The sequence below is a fragment of the Vombatus ursinus genome, unplaced genomic scaffold (assembly GCF_900497805.2).
Source record: "Vombatus ursinus unplaced genomic scaffold, bare-nosed wombat genome assembly UNPS02014832.1, whole genome shotgun sequence".
Taxonomy (NCBI): domain Eukaryota; kingdom Metazoa; phylum Chordata; class Mammalia; order Diprotodontia; family Vombatidae; genus Vombatus; species Vombatus ursinus.
The window spans coordinates 65,518,418-65,530,534 of record NW_020954610.1 but is presented as its reverse complement, the minus strand read 5'-3'; positions in this window follow the sequence as shown (position 1 = coordinate 65,530,534).

Below are 12,117 nucleotides of genomic sequence, written 5' to 3'. Positions count from 1 at the left end.
AGGGAACAAGATTTCCAGGCTGACAAAGGCAACAAAATTCAAAGAAAAAACAATCACTGAAAATCCTAGGGACATTTTTGGGGAATCTTTTCATTGCACTCAAAGAACTGTTTTAAATAAAAGCAAGACATTGATGAATCACTGAAGAGCCTTGCCTAGAAGCTTCCTGATCTTCATTTACCGATAAAATTTTTAAAAATATTTTGCTTTTTTCCCTCTCTTCTAACTAGGATACTTCCAAATATACGTAAACTAAAATTGCAAACCAAGGCCATTTTTGTAGTAGCAGCCCTGGCAGGAGATACACTGCAGCTCTTAAGCTGTCTCCAAGACCAGTGAAATGTTTGACAGGCAAGTGCACCTTGACTACACTGTTTGATCCAGAGACAAAACAAACTGGACTTGCATGTGATGCAGACATTGATTGCATTTAGGAATTTAATGTTTTCAATTTGTATTCTTTTGTGGGGGGGAAGGTTGAAGAAATGTGATTTCTATTAAATAAAATATTGCCTCGATGAAACAACTCTTTATCACTTTGAGGCAGAGGCCCAGAATGAGACTAAAATGTCCATCTCTACATCCTCCACCATGCTTTTATCACACAGTAAGTGCTAAATAAATATTGGTTAAAGGAGTACTCATTTCAAGTATGAAAGCTCAAAGAACTCTGACCAACACAATGATCATCAATGATTCCAGAGGGTGGATGATGAAATATGCTGTCTAATTCCTTGCCAAAGAGGTGATAGACTCAGGTTGCAGAATACGACATATTTTTTCTCAACATGGCCAATGAAAGAATCTGTTCTACTTTATGAGGCATGTTTCTTTTTCTTTTTCTTTCCAGTGAGGTGATGAGTAGGAGGGAGAGAAAATAAAGTTTTGTTAAATAAAAATAAAATTGAACTAAAAAAGAATGAATATTTATTTTGTGCTTCTTTATTTTATCTGACAATAATACCACAAAGGACTACATGGGGGATGGAGAAGTGAAAAGGATAAACAATATCTAGTTGGTGAGAGCCTTTTGTTTATGAAGTCAAGATACAGAACTTGATCCCTAAATTGTCTAAGTATCCTGGCTATATTCCATGGCCATAATGAGCACTAGCCAGCCATCTTGAAAATGTATGACAAGCTTTATGTGTTGTGAAGGCATAGCTGAGTCAATGCAAATCCATTACAAATTCTACTATGAGAGGAAACCATTGGAATAAAAAATAAACATTGACCCTACTGACAGTTGGTCTCTAGTGTTGTCTTTATATATGGTTAGATAATAGTGCATGAAGTTCATCCCAGTTCAGCCCTTGATGAGGTCATGGATCCATTGATGGATGGATTGATCTATAAGCAGAAATAATGTTGAGACCCCTTGGGAGTGAACATGGACAGTCAATATTTGCTATTGTAGGTGATTCCTATTCAAGTGTGGGTACCATGCTTGAGACCCTTCCAACTCTGAGATTCTGACATTTCTTAATTCCAACAATTCTTTAGGACAGTCAGTCAACAAGCTTTTATTAAGTGTTTACTATGTGCCAGACACTGTGCTAAGTGCTGGAAATACATGTACAAGTAGAAAGAAATACAATTCCTGACCTCAAGGAGCTTAAATAACAATAGTAGAAGACAACGCATAAAAAGGAAAAAGGGTGAGGTGGGGGCAAAGGTATCAGGTGAAGGGGTATGGTAAAAAATTAGGGAGTATAGCATGTAGAGGAATGATATGTGACTGGCCTGGGTACCCTCCTTATTTGGAGGTTCTGGGAGGAGCCATTCAATCAGAGGGAGAAGCCAAAGGGTACTTCCAATGTATGAATCTAGGTCTGGAATGAGCTTCAGGATAAAGAGTTGGGGTACGGTGGAGGAAATCAAGAATGCAGCCTAGGGAGGACTGAGACAGAGTAGAATCTAAAGAAAATGCAGAGTTTCAATGAAGCAGATACAAAACTTAGGTAGAGGCTGTGGAGTCAGTATGGAGACATTTTGGTGTATTTTGTATTAAGTATAAACAGGCAAAGAGCAACCAGACCTTTGGTAGCACATAGAACAACTCAAACTGTTTTTCTATTTTTCCCCTAGCATACAGGAAAAGGATAAGAGAAAACTTTGTACAAAAGTTTGAAAAAGAAGAAGTTTAGTTCTAAATAATGGGGCATAAATTCCATTTAATAGGCAACACCTGGACTAAATCTCCTGACCGAAAGACTTTATCATATGAAGAGCAATGCCCTATTTAACAGGCATCAATTACTTTGACAAAATGACTGTTGTTCTTATCTCAGTGCCAAACTCTACAACCCAATCTGGCTCAATGTGGTATTTGAGGGAATCACAGGTGACTCCCATGTTCTGGGTTTGAGAGAATCACTAGCAAGAGAAGTAGGGAAATGAGGAGGAAGAGTTGGTTTGGGAAAGGAGATGATGAACTCATTTTCAGAGGTCTTGAGCTGGAAATGCTAGTGGGATGTTCAGAGTTGTAACTAGGAATTATTGAACCTAGAGAAAATCTAGTTGGGGGGCAGAGGCAAGGATAGTCTGCCTGATGTACATACAGTCGAGCTGGAAGAGGCAGTCACTCAACCCCCAGGGAATCTAGCCTGGTCCCCCAAGGCATGGTCAATGGCCTCCAATCCCTGGGAGGAGATAAAGGATCTAGATGAGGCAGTGACAGGTGGGGAGAAAAAGAAGTAGTAGGAAAAGATTCTAAATTGCTAATTAACTTATGGAATTATTAAATGGAGGCAGGCATGCCCGGTTCTTTGGATACTTGCTGGAAAAGACCACAATGGCAGTAGGGAGTAAGGTGTCAGGCACACTTTAATAAGGCACAGAAGGGAAGGGAAGGGAAGGAACCAAATGGCTCAGAAAGTACAGTCACAAGTAGAGCAAAGAGAGTACAGAGATAGATGATGTGGGGACAGGGATGAGGTAGAGGAAGTCAGGCATCATGGGGAAAAGAATGAGGAGGGTGGCAAAGTCTCTTACATAACCACGGATTAGAGTTGGGAACAGTATGGACATAGATGGAGATGGAGGAGTGCTTTGGAGGGCAGGAGTTTGGAGTCTCATTTTTATGGGGTTTTGGTGGGGAACAGACTGATTCTTATCTGTATCTCCTTGGGTTTAGTTCATTAATATATCTACATCATCTCAAAGTCATCAGCAACATTTGGTGTTCCGCTGGTCTTACTGTGGAAGTCTGGAGCTTATCTGAGGCTTTCAGTGCACAAACAGTAAGCAGGACCAAAAGGCCCTTAGAGCAAAGGCTAGCTGACATCTCCTAATTTAGCACATAGTCTCAGGATGTGATTTTTAGTAAATTTATGATACAGTTTGCAAGTAACTGTTATGTTCCTTTGATCTATGGGATGGTCTGTAAGCAACTTCCAGGTTCTTCTTTGCAATCTTACTTCTTGCTACTGTTACTTTATACTTGTAAATTGTAAACTTGTAAATTTACTCTAATAATTAGAATGGGAAAGGGTGGTCAGGGGGACCAGAACAAGACACAGTTTCAACACAGATGTCATGGCGAGGAGGCCCAAGGGTGAGAGAGTGGACGGTCATGTCACATGGCACAGCGCAATGGAGAATGGTGGGCTAGAATGCCACCTGAATAGGAAGTGAACTTTTTAATTTTCAGTACCCTGAGACAAAGCTCCAATTGCCCTACTCAAATTTAAGTTTTGGGAGGAGACATCTGGGCTTATCTGATTAGAAATAACCAACTGATGGTTGGAAACATGGGACTGAAGCTTGGAATATATTTCTTTTGGGCTATCTCAGGATTTACCAATTCTATGTAAAACAAAAAATGTCAAAATAGAGATATTAAGGAATTGACTAGTATAAAAATTGCTGGGTGAGGTCTTGATTTATAGAGACTTGTTATTTTAAAACTTCAAGTGTGTATATTTAAATTAGGAATGAAAGAATCCATTTTTCTAAGAGTGGGTCAAGTCAAAATTTATTGCTGCTATTATTTACTAGTAATGTTTTGACACTAGATTTCTTTTATGTATCTAAATATTATGTCCAAGATTAATGAATTAGGTCTTTAAAACAGTTATAGGAGAGAAAAAAGCATCACTTTATACACAAATGTTGCCCACTGAAACTGTGATGATCCCATGGGAGAATAAATGAATGAATGAATAAAAATGATGGATTAAATAGGATTGTATATTATTTTTAAAGTGCTTAGCCAAGAGGGTTACTTATTTAATATTCTTCTTAAAACTACTTGAGATGTTCAATACTTCGCATTTCAGCCTGATTTTCTTACCCTGAATTTTAATGGTGGGTGATGAAAGGGCAAGAAAAAAAAGTCACTGGATCCAAAAAGAGCATAAAACAGTTATTGTAGCTGCTTCTTTGAAGTGGTCTCTGAGCTTCAGCTTTCTCATCTATAAAATGGGTATGTGTAGACTCTGAAAATACTCCCAGCTAATTACATTTAACAGATAATTGATAGTTTTTCTTACTTTAATTTCTGAGGACTTCATAATACATTGGAAAGATCATTGGACCTGGAGTCAAAGGACATGGGTTCAGCCTCTAGGTTCAAAATCATAACATAAGGTTTTGCCACAGTTCACTGTGCAAAAATTAGTAGGTGATCTTTTTTTGCAGTATGGATGCCAGGATTGTAATTAATTTCCTTTCCATTCAACAGAGTAGACTTTGTAATATTTACTCATTATTTTCTTATCATGGATTACAATTCTACTTGAATGAATTATTTGTGTTATTTGTCTCATGTGTGTTTTGTGCTCCTGGTCCCTAGGGTGAACATTGCTAGTTCTAGCTATTCCACTTTTTACCTTTTTACCTTTACTGTGACCTCGAACAGCTGGAGAAGGAAATGACAAATCACTCCAGTATTTCTGTCCAAAAAACCCAAATGGGGTCATGAAGAAAAATGACTGAAACAACAACTGACTTTGGACAAGTCACTTAATCTCTTTGGGCCTCAGTTTCCTCATCTGTAAAATGAGAGGACTGAACTAGATTATCTCTAGATCTGTGATCCTAATATCTTAAATTTTGCTCCAGAAATATATATTACATTATATCACATCACATCATATAATCATATCATATTGTCATCCTATCCTATCTCGTTTTATCCTATCCCATTTCATCTCACTCCATTCCATTTTATCCTGCCCCATCCTATCCCATCCTACACCATTTCATCTCATTCCATCCTATCTCATATTGTCCTATCCTATCCTATCCCATCCTATCCCATCTCATCCCACTCATCCTATCCCATCGTATTATAGATTAGAGGTGGAAGAGATATTAAAGGTCAACTAATCCAACTCCTTCATTTTACAGATGAGAAACTTAATCCCAGAGAGGTCAAATGACTTGTCAAGGACACAGAGGTAAAAAGTAAAAGAGTTTTAACTAGCAATTTTTGCACTGAGGACTAGAAGCCTAGGAACCAAAACCAGGTTCTCTAGCTTTTAGATCCAGCACCCTTTGCACTGTGCCATGGTGCCTCTAATAATTTTAAAGACCTGGGAAGTGGTACCAACCCGAGTTAAGACAAAAACAACCTAAATATCCTTCAGGGATGTCATTGCAGTTATAGATACTTGAACCCTATTGTCTTTAGAATTTGGGCATGTTTTTATTTTACTTTTTTCCTTATCTGGCATTGAATCACCTTGAATAAGTCTAGCAGTCATATGCTTCATTTTAGACAATTAAAAATGAACAAGTACTACCTCCTTAGAGAAAACTATTACACCAGCTTTTTTTTAAACCCTATAAATATATTATGTGTGTTCTAAATATGTGGGCTTGGTAAAGAAGGGCCTAATGGATACATTTTATCGTAAACAAAGGAGATTTACATAGTCACTTATTGATAGTGGCATTCTATTAATAATTGAACCACAGTTTCAGCCCAGGATCCCATTCTTCAAATGTGGTCTGTGATGTATTGTGGAATATGCTTTGTGTGGGGAGGTGTTAGTAAAGATAAACATTGTTAGAAATTCACAACTGCCCATTCATTTTATAACTGTGTATTTTAAAGAATTATTCATTGGATTCACAAGTAATACAGAATTCATTTGTGTCAAAGGAGGGAAAAACTGTTGTTTCTTTTAATAGTAGGTCAAAATGCACACCCATCAGTATGCCAGTCCTCAGTTAGACTACCAAAATGGCTAACCTGAAAATATTTTTTGATAGTTTCTCATGCAGATAGAAATTATATGAATAATAGGTGTCATTTGGCACAAGTTTCCCATCTTTTAATAATCACTTGAGAATCCTAGAGGGCCAGTACAGGCAATTCCATTTAATTCAACCCTAAATGTAAATATTAAAAATTACAAAAGATTTTTGCAAATGTAAAAAAAGGCATATGCAGGCATTACTTTCTTCTCCACCCAAATTCATCTGCTTAGCACAGTATCAGGCACCTAGTAGTCAAAAATAAATATCTGTTGGCTGACTGTATGATAAACAAATAAAAAAAGAGTAGTTCAATAGTGATTTGGTTTAATTTAGAAATTGAAAGATTATAAAGAAGTAGGACTTTAATAGAAAGGAGACAGTAAAGGTCTATGTGGTCTTAGAACTCTCTGGGCCCCAGTTCCCTGGAGGGCTTGAACAAAAAGGAGGCAATGAATGTATTTCTTTAATCTTGTAGTCATAAGATTGAACTGGAAGGAACTTTATAAGTCATCAAGTCCAACCCTTTATTTGACAGATATGGCAACTGAGGCACAGAGATGCTAAGTGACTTATCCAGGATCACACAGCTGCTAAGTATCTGAGGCAGGATCTGAACCCACGACTTTCTAACTCCAAGTCCAGTATTTTGTCCACTACACCATGTTACCTCAGTCATTTCTTTCCTGTGATTTAGAGCTGAGGTGTTGAACACACATATGGTCTACAACACTCCCAAGCATGGCCCAAAACTGATTAAAATATAAATGGGAAACATTTAACAAAATAACTAAAAATACAATAAAACATAGCTAATGTTACATTTTAAAGCCAAGTCAATATGCAGCCTACAGGGATTCTTATTTATGGTTTAGTGGTCTCCATTTCTATTTGAGTTTGACACCATGGCAGTAGACTCTATGATTCCTTCATCTCTGTTCTCTCCTAGCAGCCAAAAAAAAAACCCAAACAAACAAACAAACAAAAAAAAAAACCGGGGAAAATCTAATTCTCCTCCTGACTGAAGGGAAGAATGTGGGCAATGGGGGAAATAAAGTATTGAAGAGGTGGTAAAAATAGATTATTAGTAATACCTCTTTTGGACTAAAAAATCCCAAATGAAACAGATTCTTACCTCATATATCTGGTGTGGCATAGTGGAAAGAGTGCTAGGTTTAGGGAGAGAGGACGTGGGTTCAAATTCCCCTTTCTCCAAATACTCATGTGATGTTGGGCAAGTCACTTTGACCCTTAGTTTCGTTGTAAAATGGAGCATTTGTACTCGATGACCTCAAAAGTACTTTCTAGTTTCAAGTCTAAGATCTCAGGATCCTCACATTTCCCAGAGGGTGGAGTAGTAATAATTAGCTATATTTCACAGATTGGGAACTAAAGTAGGTACATTTTAAATGTCTATTAGAATCCAAATCTCCTTCTGATCCAGGGCTCTATATATCAGATGACATCACCTTCCATTTACTGATAAGAAGGCTGTCATTGCCAGTTATGGTGGTGTGCAGATTACTTAAGATAAGCAATAATTTTGATATGGTTTCATTTGTGACAGCAATGGTCATGTGTATGTGCTTCTAGGAAAACTCTGCTGTCTCAGAATGTCTGACCTTGAACAGATGAAACCAATTAATCTAGTTTCCCTGACCTTTAGTTAGTTCTTTATCGGTTGAATACTGGATTTCATTCTGCGTACTGGTGTTTCATTGTTCTTTTGTTGTGTTTTTAGTTCTGGGATTTTTTTTTTTTAACAGTGGACATTACTCCATGCAAATGTGAAAAAGTTGTCTGTTTTTTAAAGAGCACACTTCAATGACTGTTAGATATTCTGTGTGGTTTTTAGTGTGAGGAAATAAGATATTTTAAGGATCATTCAAATCCGTAATGAAATAGCAACAGTTATGCTGAAGCTTAAGGAACGTGCAGTCAAATAAATGCCAAGAACTGACAACATATTGCTATAAAACAGCCTAATTAATCATCTGAAAATAAGCAAAGTCATATTTAGAGGGACCTGGCAGCTGGAGAAGTTATTATTGATCCCTCTATAAATATTGAGATAGAGTAGTGAATAGAGTGCTCGACTTAGAGTCATTAACTATGAGAACCTGGGCAAGTCACAACCTGTTGGCCTCAATTCCATCAATTATAAAATGGGGACCATAATAGCACTATCTCACAAAGTTATTGGGCAGTGAGGTGGTGCAGTGGATAAAGTACTGGACTTGGAATCAGGAAGACTCATCTTCATGAGTTTGAATCTGGCCTCAGACTCTTACTAGCTGTTTGACTCTGGGCAAGTCACTTACCCTGGTTTGCCTCAGTTTCCTCATCAGTAAAATGAGCTGGAGAAGGAAATGGCAAACTACTCCAGTAACTCTGAATAGAAAACCCGAAATGGGGTCATGGAAAGTTGGACACAACTGAAAACCAATTTAACAAAACAAAATTGTGAGTATCAAATAAATTACTATCTGTAAAGTATTTACTTAGCATAGTGCCACATAGTGGGAGTTTAATAAATGCTCGTTCCTGCCCCGCTTTCCCCCCTTCCTTTATACAATATGGTATAGGCTTCTTGAAGTTGGAAGAACAGTGAAAAGTCCATTTACATAGTTAATACAAAGACTAGAGTAACAACATTTAGAAAAAAAGTGATTCTTTACTGATGAAATTCATTTTTTAATTCAAGGCTATAGCAAAACCATTGTCAGAGAGCATACAAGATCTGGACAACTTCATCAGGCATATATTTATCCAAAGATGTACTGGGGATTATTTTTTTACTTTCAGTGGGTCTGAATAAATGTAATTGATATACTGAGAAGCTGATATATTCCAGAATTACAGAAATTACAGAAATCCCCTGGGGCAGCTAGGTGGCACAGAGGATAGAGTACCAGCCCTGAGGTCAGGAGGACCTGAGTTCAAATCCAGCCTCAGACCAAACACTTGACACGTACTAGTTGTGTGACCTTGGGCAAATCACTTAACCCTGACTGCCTAACCAAAAAAAAGAAAAATCACTTAAAAAAAAAAAGAAATCCCCTAATGGAGATGAATACTGAAATATAACCTTACATAGTGCCACACATCAGAAAAGGTTAAGAAATATATCTAAGAGATGGAAATGAACCTGTTTCAATGGCCTGGGGACTCATTTGACTTAAATCCCGTTGAAAACCTGTGGGCTAGGTGGCAGCTAGGTGGTGCAGTGGATAGAGCACTGGCCCTGAAGTCAGGAGAACCTGAATTCAAATCCAGCCTCAGACCAGACACTTGCCAGTTACTAGCTGTGTGACCCTGGGCATGTCACTTAACCCCAATTGCCTTGCCAAGAAAAGGAAAAGAAAATCTATGGGCTATTATCAAATGTATGCTTAGAAAAATGGACTCTTGGGGCAGCTAGGTGGCACAGTGGATAGAGCACCGGCCCTGGATTCAGGAGGATGTGAGTTCAAATCTGGCCTCAGACACATAACATTTACTAGCTGTGTGACTCTGGGCAAGTCACTTAACCCCATTGCCTAGCCAAAAAAAAAAAAGAAAAAAACAAAAATGGACTCTTTATCAAAGGTATGTTTAATAGCCAATGTGATTGATCAAGTAAATAAGCATTCATTAAGCACCTCCTACATGTCAGACATTGTGCTAAGCACTAGGGATTCAAGGAAAGGCAAAAGATGGTACCTGCTCTCAAGGAGCTCAAAGTCTAATGGGGGAGAAAACATGAAAACAACAATGTATGACCAAGCTATATACAGGAAAAATTGGAGACAATCAACTGAGAAAAGGTACTAGCATTAAGTGGAGTTGGGAAAGTCTTTCTGGAGAAAGTAGGATTTAGCCAAGACTTCAAGGAGGTCAGAGAAGTAAGGAGGCTGAGATGAGGAAAAGTAACTTTCGAGGCGTTGGGGACAGCCAGTGAAAATACCAAGAGTTAGGAGATGGACTGTTTTGAGGGAGGAACAGCAAGGAGGCTGAGGTCACTGGATCACAGAGTACTCAGGTGTGAGTAAAATGTAGAAAGACTAGAAAGGTAGGAAGGGACCAGGTTATGAAAGGCTTTAAAAACTGAACAGAGGATTCTATATTTGATCCTGCAGATGATAAAGATCTAAGGCAGTTCATTGAAGGGGGAGGAGGGAAGACAGTCTGCTTTAGGATGGTCAATATGATGACTGAGTAGAGGATAGAATGCAGTGAAGAAATACCTTTGGCAAGGAAACTGACCAGTCCAGGTCAGTACAATAGTTCAGCTATGAGGTGATAAGGTCCTGTACCAAGGTGGAGGCAATGTCCAAGGACAGAAAGGGATGCATACAAGAGATGTCATGGTCTCATGATGACAAAATACGTCAAAATTTTGTGAACTCAATATAAAATAAGTAATTATAGCAAAAAAGTGTGTAATATTGCATATTACTAATTTTGGAGATAAATTTTTTCATGGTTTATTGTATCTCAATAAGTTTAACTACTCTACATCGTCCCATATATTTTGCACACTTGAAGAAACCTCATTGCCCAAGAGGTTTCTTCTAGAATTGTACTGGAGGACGAGGCAAGAACTAATAGGGTCTCAAAGTTGTTCTAATTTGCATTTCTCTAATCAGTAATGATTTAAAGTATTTTTTCATATCACTATAAATTGTTTTAATTTTGATTTCTTCATCAGAAAACTGCCTATTCATATCCTTTGACCATTTATCAATTGGGGAATGACTCATATTCTTTTAGATTTGACAAAGTTCTTTTTATGTTTGAGATATGAGACCTTTATATGAGCAACTATCTATAAATTCTCCTCCTCCAACTTTTTGCTTTCCTTCTGATCCTGGCTACATTTGTTCTATTTGCACAAAAACATTTTAATTTAAAAATGTAATCAAAATTATCCATTTTACACCTCACATTGCTCTCTGTCTCTTGTTTATTCATAATTTGTTGACCTATCCATATCTGTAAGTCCAATAGATAACATCTTCCATGTTCTTCAAATTTTCTTGTAATATCTCTCCTTATATCTAGGTCATATATACATTTTGACTTTATCTTAGTAAATGGTATAAGATATTGTTCTGTGCCAATTTCTACCAGACTGTTTTCCAGCTTTCCCAAAATTTTTTTTTTATCAAATTATAGGTTCTTATTCAAGAGAGTGCTGTATACAGTAACAGCAATATTGTTTTAAGAACACCTTTGAGCAACTAAGTCATTTTAGCTATTATATATGCCCAAATTAACTAAAAGATGTTAGAAAAAGAACTGATAAATAGAAATTTGTATGGAATTGATTTACATATAGATGTATATATATATATTCACATATATATGTGTGTATACACACATATTTATATTTAATGGTAGCCATCTCTGGGGGAGGAGGGAAGAAAAAAGGGAAAAAGAAGAAAGTTACATGATAACTTTATTATATATTTAAAAGGAATAGCAAGTTGTACACAATATGTGTACAATATGTGATTTGCAGTTTCATGTGCAATCATCTTTTTTATTCTACTATGTTATGGAAATGTTTGTTTTACTTCATAAATTAAAAATAAAATAAAATAATATTAAAAGGAAAAGAGCTAAAAGGGTCAGTTCCACTTATAGAAATATCTAGAAATCTCCTAGTTCATAGACTGATTTGTCACTAAATCAGTATATACTCTGAGGGTATGATAAAATTGCAATATTAAAGGGGTAAAATCTCAGGAATGAATCAGTCAATTTTCTAATGTTTTGCCTCTTTTCCCTGCAGATTTATAAAAGTATAGACATTTCTAAAAATTTTGATTCATTTGTTTGTGATTTATTCCCTGCCAACTTCCAAAATAGAGTTAAATTAACAACACATAATCTTGGCAATGTAGAATTACAGTTTTCTTCACAGAATCA